Below are 9,470 nucleotides of genomic sequence, written 5' to 3'. Positions count from 1 at the left end.
AATATCAGGGATGAAATCATGTTCTGCTGTCCCCAGAAGGATCTGATTCTACCCAAAAAGGTACGTCCAAATGTCCACGGTGTCAGTACGTTGCACCAAAATGTCCATGACATCGGACAGCCCTGTCAGCGCCGCAGAAGGCGGGAGGACTGTCCCCAGCCAGCCTGGAGTACCTGTAGACAGCTGCGAGATTGTGAAGAGCTTCCTTATCAGCACCTAAAATGCAGCCCGCCAGGGTTCCTGCAGGGCCCCACCTCCCCTCTAGGCACCACCGAGAGGACCCGACTCCTCTGCCCGTGGCAGCTCTCAGACAGCTCCCCCCACCCCCAGATCATGTCTCCAGGCCCCAGCCTCAGTTCCTCCACCACCCTGAGCTCCTGGCATGATGCGGTCTCACACCCCCTGCACAGTCTTTGGAACATGTTCTGACTGGCCTCCAGTGCTCTGCGGGTGTGACCTGGAGGCATGGCCCTCCCAGGGACCCCCCACGCCGCCACACCCTCTGCTCACGCACCCTAAAAGCGCCCTGGACTCTGCTCAGCCCCGTCACACCTCTGAGATGGCAGCTGTGCTATCGGCATGTGGCGCGAGCCTGGGGGTCCCAGGGGACAGGGCCCTGTGCACAGGCTGCAGCTCCTAGGGCACCACCCTAAGGGAAAGGAAGAGGTGACCTGTGGCCGCCAGTGCCCATCTGGGATGAGACACAGAAGCTCAGCCTGAGGTGCCCCCCTTTCCTGTGCCCCGTGAGTGCTGTCAGACATCCCGAAAGTCCAGGCAGCAGAGCCTCCAGCTGTTTAGACACATGGAGTCACTCCTGCTACCGGCCGTAGTCCCCACCGTGCAGTACTTGTGGGGACGAACAGGAAGCCAGGGACCCCAAGGAGCTGTGTGCTCACCCTGGCCTCCCCATTTGATGGATTCCTGTTGGCTACCTGCCCGGAGACAACACACAGGTGTCTCGACCCCTCCCAGAGTCACCAACAGCCCTGGGAACAGTAGGCGGAGTTGACGTGATGACACTCGGGGCCTGAATAAGCAGCACAAATCAGAGGAACTTCCAAGAGGAGTGGAGTCAGCAGGGGCATATCACCCACCACGTTAGACTGACTCTCCCACAACACGAAAATTCTCTTCTGCTGTGAAAGTTTCCCAGGCTCTGCTTCCAGTTCCCCCGCTGCATTTCCCTTTAAAATATTTCATATGGTGGGTAAGACAGTCATTAGACATTAAAATCATGCAATGCACATGGATATGCATTAAGCAAGGGATCCTTGCAGCCAGCCTGCTCGTGGTGAATAAATCCTGATTAGGCTGGCTGCTGACTCTAGGCGCCTGCACCAAAACACACATGCACAACTCTCTCTCGCTCGCTCACACACACACACACACACACACACACACACACGCTCCACTATAAAACCATCACAGGACAGATTCTCTCCTGAAAGAGGGCAGGGCTTTGGCTGCTAGGCGTCCCCGTTAGCGGGAAGGGCTGCCAGGCCGCAGTGATTTGTTAGAACAGAACGACTCTTATGAAGGTCCCAGAAGGATGCAGTTCATTCACGGCCACAGTGACTCTTAGCTTCTCAGCCATTCATCTTTCCCTCTCCCCCATTAACTCTGGGTTCTGCCAGAAGCCAGCTTCCCTGCCTCTCATTATTACTGCTCATATTAATAAAGATGATGGAGCTAATGAGAAGAAAATGTGCTTGGGCACAGAGGGGACCATCCCCCCACCGCAGGATGGGGCCTTAGCCTTCAGATTCCATCAGCATTAAGGGGACTCTGCCGGGGAAAGCTCTGCACGTGGACACAAGACTGCTGAGACACATACTGTTTCCCTCTCATTAGATGGACATTTTCGGGAATATTCAAAATGCAACACAAATCAGGCATGTCCCGAAGCTACAGAGCACGCGCCTCACTGTGAAAAATGCCAAGGTGGCTGCAGATAAAGGATCTGTGGTATGGCAGGTTCCTTTCCTGCATGGCAGAGGTTCACGTTTAGTCCACAGGGATGTCTGCCTGTTTACACACGCTTGGAAAGGACCCTGCCCACGGCCCGTGGCCTAAAGGAAGCCAGAGCTGTTCTCGGTTATTCTGCCTCCACAGACCAAGAGGAGAGACAGAGAGGCCAGGAAGCCCATTCCAGGGCTGTCTTAGAGCAGCTATGGGTGCCAGGCTCTCTGAGCAAACAGGCCCGAGGTGCCTGCCCAGGAGGTCCGGCCCAGGCTCTACAGAGCCCCGCAGGTGTTCAGAGGTCAAAGCGTCCTACTCCTCACAGAATTGTTGAGGGCTAGTGAAAGGGTCCTGTAGTCGCAGGTTACTTGCTGTCCCCAGAGACAAGGCAGAGACCAACAGGGCCCCCCCCACCCGCCACTGGCAGGTGAGTATGCGACGTCGGGCCCCACCCTACTCCACTTCCTCTCTGGTGGTCTGCTAAGCTTCTCCTGGTGCGCGTGGGACAGAGAGCTGGGGGCAGCAGCACAGACAGAGAGAGACAACGGCTGGCCACAGTGAGCCAGCCCCAAACCACCGAGCCCTCATTCACACTGCGCCCTGAAGATCTGAGACGGGCCGTAAGGCTGGTACATCCACGCACGTGTGCACAGGTGTGAATGCACACACACTGACACAGCAACTGGGTAATGCAGAGATTCACTGTCCTCCCGCTTGGCCTTGGGGAGGTCGGGGCGGCCGCAGGTGCCAGTGAGCTGAGCATGACGCTCCCCTGCCCAGCCACTCCCGTTTAGGGCCGACCTTGCACATGCCCAGCGGGTTTGCTTTCCTGCTTATGACAGTGACATTATCAGGGCACCACGGCAACAGTAATGCCCATTCCTGTAAGTCTTGGGTGTTGGTAAGGCGCCTCATTGGCCAGAAACCCCGTATCACCTGCCTGTCTTAGATTCTTGAACTACAACAATCTGGGGACCCAAGGAAAGCCAAGGAAAAAGGTCAAGCTGGCCACAGCCCCTTTCTTGAGCAAACAATCCATTTACGTACAAATGGCATAGAGCATCTTGGCAGCATTCTACACGCTAGGCAACCTGAGCCTAGATAGCCCGAGTTCTTGGAAGTTCCAGGTGGACTACACCAAAAAATAGAAACCACATTCACATTATGCCAACAGATAGCTGTCTTCAAACAAAAATGCTCTCATTTTTCTTCAACACTGGTAAAATAAAAATTTAAATTTCCTGTTCTACTCGTGGTCATAAGCTGGTACAAGTAGACTATGTTAGCATCTATTTTTATAAGATAAAAGGCATACGTAAACCTAAGTGAAGAGAGTTCTGAGTGTGCCTGGCTGCCTGGCAAAACAGAGTTGGCATTTGAAGTGCTGTCCGGATACCCAGGCCCGAGACCAGCCAGGTATCTCCCCTGTGAGCCTGACTTAGTATCACGATGGACGCACAATCGGGAAATAACTTACGTATCCAAAGAGGGACACAATTTAATTCACAGTCTTCCCACAAGTGGGTGCTTCTCATGACATGTAGAAAGTTAACCAGTCCCTAAAAGTCAGTATCTACTCAAACATGAGTCTAAAATGTGAGTCTAAAAGGTTTTGAGTCTAACATTTGGAAGAGTCTAAAAATTGTTGAGCCAATCTAAAATGTGTTAAGTGCAATGCTCTGAGTTGGCCGAGTTCTTTCCCACAGAAAAGTGGACTCCCCGCTGCTCCGTTGCCCACTCCCCAGCTGGGCCCCTTAACCGAGCCCTCCAAATACATCACAGCCCAAGTAACTCCCCAGAGGAGAACATTTCACACCTGCTGGCCCAGCAAGGGCCACTCACCCTTAAGCATCAGCACAGGAAGAAGCCAAAAATGGCTCCTCAGCAGGCAAACCCCCGGGGAGGGCAAGGCTGTGTGCGGCTGGGACACAGGCCAGAGCGCAGACGACGGCTCTCCAGCTGCGAGCGGACCCGTGCACACGCAGACCACGGCTGGAGAAGCCCCCCTTTCTCTTCTAAAAATATGCATCTCACTTCTTTTCCCAAGGCTGGACCAAGCAGTGCTTTCATTCAGCAGTCACGGCCAGTGTGATTCCTGCCGTGTTCAGTTCTGAGGACCACGGGCGGGAGGCCGGTTCCAGCCGCTCTGGACAGCAGCAAGCAATGCCTTCCACTCTCCTCTTCTCGGGGCCCCTTAGCAAACTGGGACCTTCAGCTAAGGACTGAACCGTGAGCTGAACGGGCAGGGGAGGGACGGAGGGATTTCCGCCTCCCTTCCTACCTGGCCCTTAAAGCTTCCCCAGAGAATGAGCCCAGTGAGAGTGTTCCTACCCAAGCCCTACACGTGTACAGGCCAGTAGCTCGGGCCTCGCTGCCCGTCTGCACTGACGGTGCCCCCGCGGAGGCTCAGAAAAGTTAAGTAACTTGTCAGAGGTCACACAGCAAATGAGCACAGGAGCCATGGGGGCAGCCCGGTCCCCTTGCTCTCCAAAGTGCATGATCTTCCCATCACGTAGCTCGGCTTAACATTTCTCCAAAGGTTCCCAGGGACCTAAGGTAAAATTCACAGCTCTAACAAGCAAGTCCGGAACCGTGTGATGACTCACACGGGATACAAGCTTATTTCTTGCACACAGAAAGCCTGAAATGAACGGTCCCAACCGGAGGCATCCCCCCGCCAGACGCGAGGCGAGGGCCCAGGATGTTTCTCCGTTGCCGCGCGGCCGCGGCCTCCCAAGGCCATCGTTCCATCTGCACCAAGGAGGCCGAGGGGGGAGCACCGAGGGTCGCCAGGGGGCCAGGCCTGGAAATGGCGTGCGTCATCTCCACCCACATCCTTTCGTCTAGAGCTCAGTTTTCTGGCCGCTTTTGAGAAATGTCGTCTAGCTGAATACCTGAGAAAAAGAGGAAATTGGTCTGGTGAACAGCTAACTGATCTTTTTCACAGAAGCCGAAGACCTTAGTATTTGAGAAGAAAGGATGCATCTCAGCAAGAACCTGTGGTATAAATGATTTCTGTTTTAAAAAACAGTATATATCAATAGAGTTTTGTACATCCACCAGAATTAAGACTTGAAAACCTTTTAAGCCAGGCCCTGAGATCATTAAACATTTTGAATATTCAAAGAGAGATACGAATTAGTACACAATCTTTCTATTAGTGGATAGTTTTCATGATTTTAGCGATATAACTGGCCTCTAAAACAACCACTACTGAGGAAATCAGGACTAGGACAGGGTCAGGGTCCCCTCACCATCTCTGAGCACTAGGTCTGGCCCTGGAAAGTACTTTGCACTTAGACCCTGTGTTTGAACAGGAGAGCCGTACGTCCCCAAACCCACAAAGCCAAGTGCCCTGTGGGTAGGCAAACTGCTTCTGCACCGTTATGGGCAGCAGAGCACAGGCTCTCCCAGGAGCCCCAGCCATCCTTCAAGCATCAGTGCCTGCGTGTCCCCATACATCTGCCCACAGTGCTTCGGCCGGTGACGACGTCCCCTACGGGCCCTTTGCAGCAGCCCGAGAATGGAGGTCTCTCGGTGGCAGCGACGATGCCCTAAGCAAGTGCCCTCCATCTCCACGCAGGGGCTGGGCTCACTGACCAAGGGAGATGACCCAGCCTCCCCTCTGGGCCTGCTCATCGACTGGACCCCAAACGTCCAGGTGCACATGGCAGTATTAGGAACCTGAACCTCTGAGGAATGCATTAAGTATCTACGTTCTCAGACAAACTTGGGGCAGATAAAAGTGAGATGCTTGAGGCAGGAAGACATCGACTTTATTTTTCTGGTTTGTTAGATGTGGTTCACATGAATGTCTCTTCTACTCTGTGAGCAGGGCTTCCTCTGTCCCCGCCCTGATTTTTGCTTTCTTCTTGGCCTTCTGCAGAAAATCAGAAGGGTGAGAAGCAGGCCTCAACAGAAAGCCTAGCAAACCTAAGTGCTCATTTCAATTCTGCCTGCACGGGTTTAAGCCCCTTTGTGCACAGGTTCCAACATCCAGGACCGGGTTACATTAGGGTCCACCTTAAAGGAAGCCCCACTCTTTCTGAGAAAACAAAGGTGCCTCTTCTCTTGCATGTGCTAAAAATTCAAACTATTTGTTAGGTAACTGAGTGATCAGACCCTCAGTCACATGGTATGTCAAGGAAGGGGCCCCAGCCTTTTCTAAAAATGAAAACTATACCAACTTTGCTGAGTTACTGATCCCTGTTTCCTTCCATATAGTAGGTAGATTGAACAATTTTTACTAATAAAACTGGGTGAGAACAATTCAGAGTTTCTCCATGATAAAATTTGATACAATGGTAATCAAAAGCGCTCTCCAAACATGAAAAACTTCTGGAAAAAGGACAGGTGCTTCTGGCAGCTGGTCTGGTGGGACGGCTCCCTTTGCTGGTGGGCACTCCGGCCAGCCACACGGCCTCCCCGCACCAAAGGCCACCCCCGTAAGCCCCCTTGACAACTGCTGAGTTTACAGCCCATAACCCACTTGAACTCCATCCACCACACCTGTCCTCCACCCTCCAAACGTATGTCTTTCGGTTCTATTTCCTGCTCTTGTGAGTACAGAGGTCTTTTAAAGGAGCACGAGCACCTCTGTCCTTTCACTGGCATTAGCATATGCTCTTCAGGGCTGTCTGATGGAGAGGAGGTGACAGTTTCTTCTTCCTCTCTTCCTTCATGTCTTCTGCAAGTGATGTCTTCTGAGTTGATTTTGCTCATTAGACCCTATTCTTCTAAGTATTTGTCACACAGCGGGGGCTACTGGGGAATCTGCCCATCTCCCAAAAGGCTTCAACCCTAGAACCCAGACTTCTGGGTGTCGTACCTATAATGCCACCTCTCCGTGCCCATCCTGGCTCTGTTGGCCACTCACCTAGACACAGAGTGCCCTCCAGCCCAGGGTCCTCCTTAGAACACTAACTCTCCCGGACACCTTGCCTGGGGCCCACGCCACTCCCTGGGGGACAGAGAACAAGGCGAGGGGCCCCACGCTAGCTGGCTAGTGACTGGGGAGACAGCAGCCAGCAGGGGTGGGCTCCCTCAGATACCAGGCATTGCACAAACTCAGCCACTGGGAAATTTTGCCACAACCCACCCACAACAGTGCAAATCTGGAACCAATACAATTGGCAGTGGCTCCCAGACTCCTGGGACTGAGCGTTCCCGGGGCAGGCTCGCCCTTGCCCTTCATACACCTCCACACAACCAACCCCGCACTTGACACGCCAGAGAGGTTTGCATATTCTTATAGTCATTGTGACTTATCATGGCCATTGAGGAAACGTGGCTGACCCCCACTTTCACAAGCACACACACACGGGCGTGCACACACACTCCAGTCTGCATGCATCGGCCCCTCCTTTCCTCTGTCATGTTTTTCCCTCCATGTTCATTTTGGTGCCATCTTCACTGAAACAATACTGTGATCGTTTCAATGCCTCTCGCTTGCTGACCATCTCCTAGGGTTTGCCCTGCGCTTCAGTGCAATCGCCTCACTGAATCCTAACCTATGACAAGAGAACCACCATCACACCTTTAAAGACACTAAATATTAAAGCTTAAAGAGGCTTGGCAACTTGCCCTGGGACACTTGGCAATGAGTCACTGGTGGACAAAAGACTCAGACCAAAGACCACCTGCTAGTAATCTCTACACAGGGGTGTGCACACCTTTCTAGCACTTTCTGGAAAGGACCTACACGCTATTCTCCCTTCAGGGTAGGGCAGGGAGGTAGTAGTCACATGGGGTAACACTTTAGATAAAAATCACTGGCTCCAATAGTTGCTTTTTATCAGAGCTTTCTATTTCTCTGGGGAGAAATGTACAGGAGGCGATTGCCCAGCCCTGACCAGCCACCACTTCCCTCTCATTCCTGCCTGATGCCCTTAGTTCCTAAAGTGGCCTCGGGGACCACAAGGGCATGAGACGCAGGTCAGACCAACCAAGGAGGGAAGAGGCTGTAGACAAGAAAACGGAAATAGGAGAAGAAAGCGTCCTGGTTTTATTGTGGTGCGATCACCCAGGCTGACCTTCTGGCTTTCTGAATGAGTGTTTGGATCATCTTGGATGGGCTGGAACAAGACGATTCCACTAATAAGAAAAACCTCACGGCCTTTCCTGAGCAATTTGGCAAAACCACAAGCTATTTGTGAGAGTCTCTCACTGCCATACTTCCTCTACTCAGAGGGAGCGAGACCCCAAGAAGCTCTCCTGCTGTCCTGTGAGCATTTCCAAACCTGGGTGTGACACTCAAGAAAAATGGAATATTTTGACATCTCAAACCAGAGAACTCCACAAACACAATCTGTCTAATGGTGAAAAATGACAAGGCCTATATGAAGAGAGAAAGAAATTCCCTTCCAAAGAAGAGAGCTCAGAAATTCAAGAGGTCCGTGAGCCATACCTAAAAATATGCACCAAAAGGTGTCCAAGGAAAAAGGATTTCTACTCGGAAGTACCTGCAATTTACAAATTAGGTGGTTCACATGGAAGAGATTAACCTTTGATATTGAGTGGCGTGGAGTCTCAGATGGCGCTGGCCACTGGCCATTCGTACCATCCCGTACTCAGAGAGTGCCAGCGCTCACAGGCTCCGGAGGTCACCCTGGGGCAGGACGGAGGTGGCAGCCTGCCAGGGCTCGCAATGCGATGCAGGAGTTGAGTTTCCTGAGCCTCAGGCCTAAACAAGCATGCTTGCTCACAAAGGGTCCTGACCGTTAAATGCGTACCACCTGGGTTTCTCCACTGCAGATCGCTGCTTTAACACAAACTGAACACTTTGTCAATTTTAGCATAGTTTCTTCTCCTTAAAAGGGGTTTACACCAGGAAAAAGTATGGTCCTGTTTGCACACAATGCCTTCTAAATGACAGACCACTCCATCCGTTTGATATTACAGGCACTTGCAGATTCAAACTGAACAAACAGGTATTAGAGACGGCTCTGGAGAGCTAGATCAGCATGATCCTTTAGGCAGACTTGACCTCTGCTAAATCTTGCCTTCATTTGATGCTACCCATAAAGAAAAAAATTACCCAACATGATTAATACTGTCTTGTAAAATATAAACTTGCCATCACTTTCATTAAATAGACACTAAAGCAAATCTGCATATATGTATCTTAGCAAGACCCTAAGACCTCAAAGAAAACTCATACTTAAGGGAAGGTCTCAACAGAGCTCAAGTACATGTGTGGTGACTGACTCCCGGCCACCCGCTCAGCACTTCATCGGGCTCCGTGAGATTCCTGAGGCCCTCTGCCTCCTGCCAGTGACTCTGGGATTTATTTCAGTTGACTTAAAGGATTTGTGAACCAGAACTGTATCTGAACTGTCATCAACCTCTAGCAGCCGGCCAGGCTGAAAAGGTGTCCTTACTGGACGGCTGGGCAGGTCAAATCAGTGAGACCTGCCAGGTGTCTCCTCACTCAACACGGCCTCCTCGTGACAGTGACAGGCTCGGCCCTGGCCACTTGCTGCTGGCCAGCACCGCAGGGTCACCCCCGCCGT

Source organism: Manis pentadactyla, chromosome 2 (assembly GCF_030020395.1).
Source record: "Manis pentadactyla isolate mManPen7 chromosome 2, mManPen7.hap1, whole genome shotgun sequence".
In the NCBI taxonomy this organism is placed as follows: domain Eukaryota; kingdom Metazoa; phylum Chordata; class Mammalia; order Pholidota; family Manidae; genus Manis; species Manis pentadactyla.
This window is presented reverse-complemented; position numbering follows the sequence as displayed.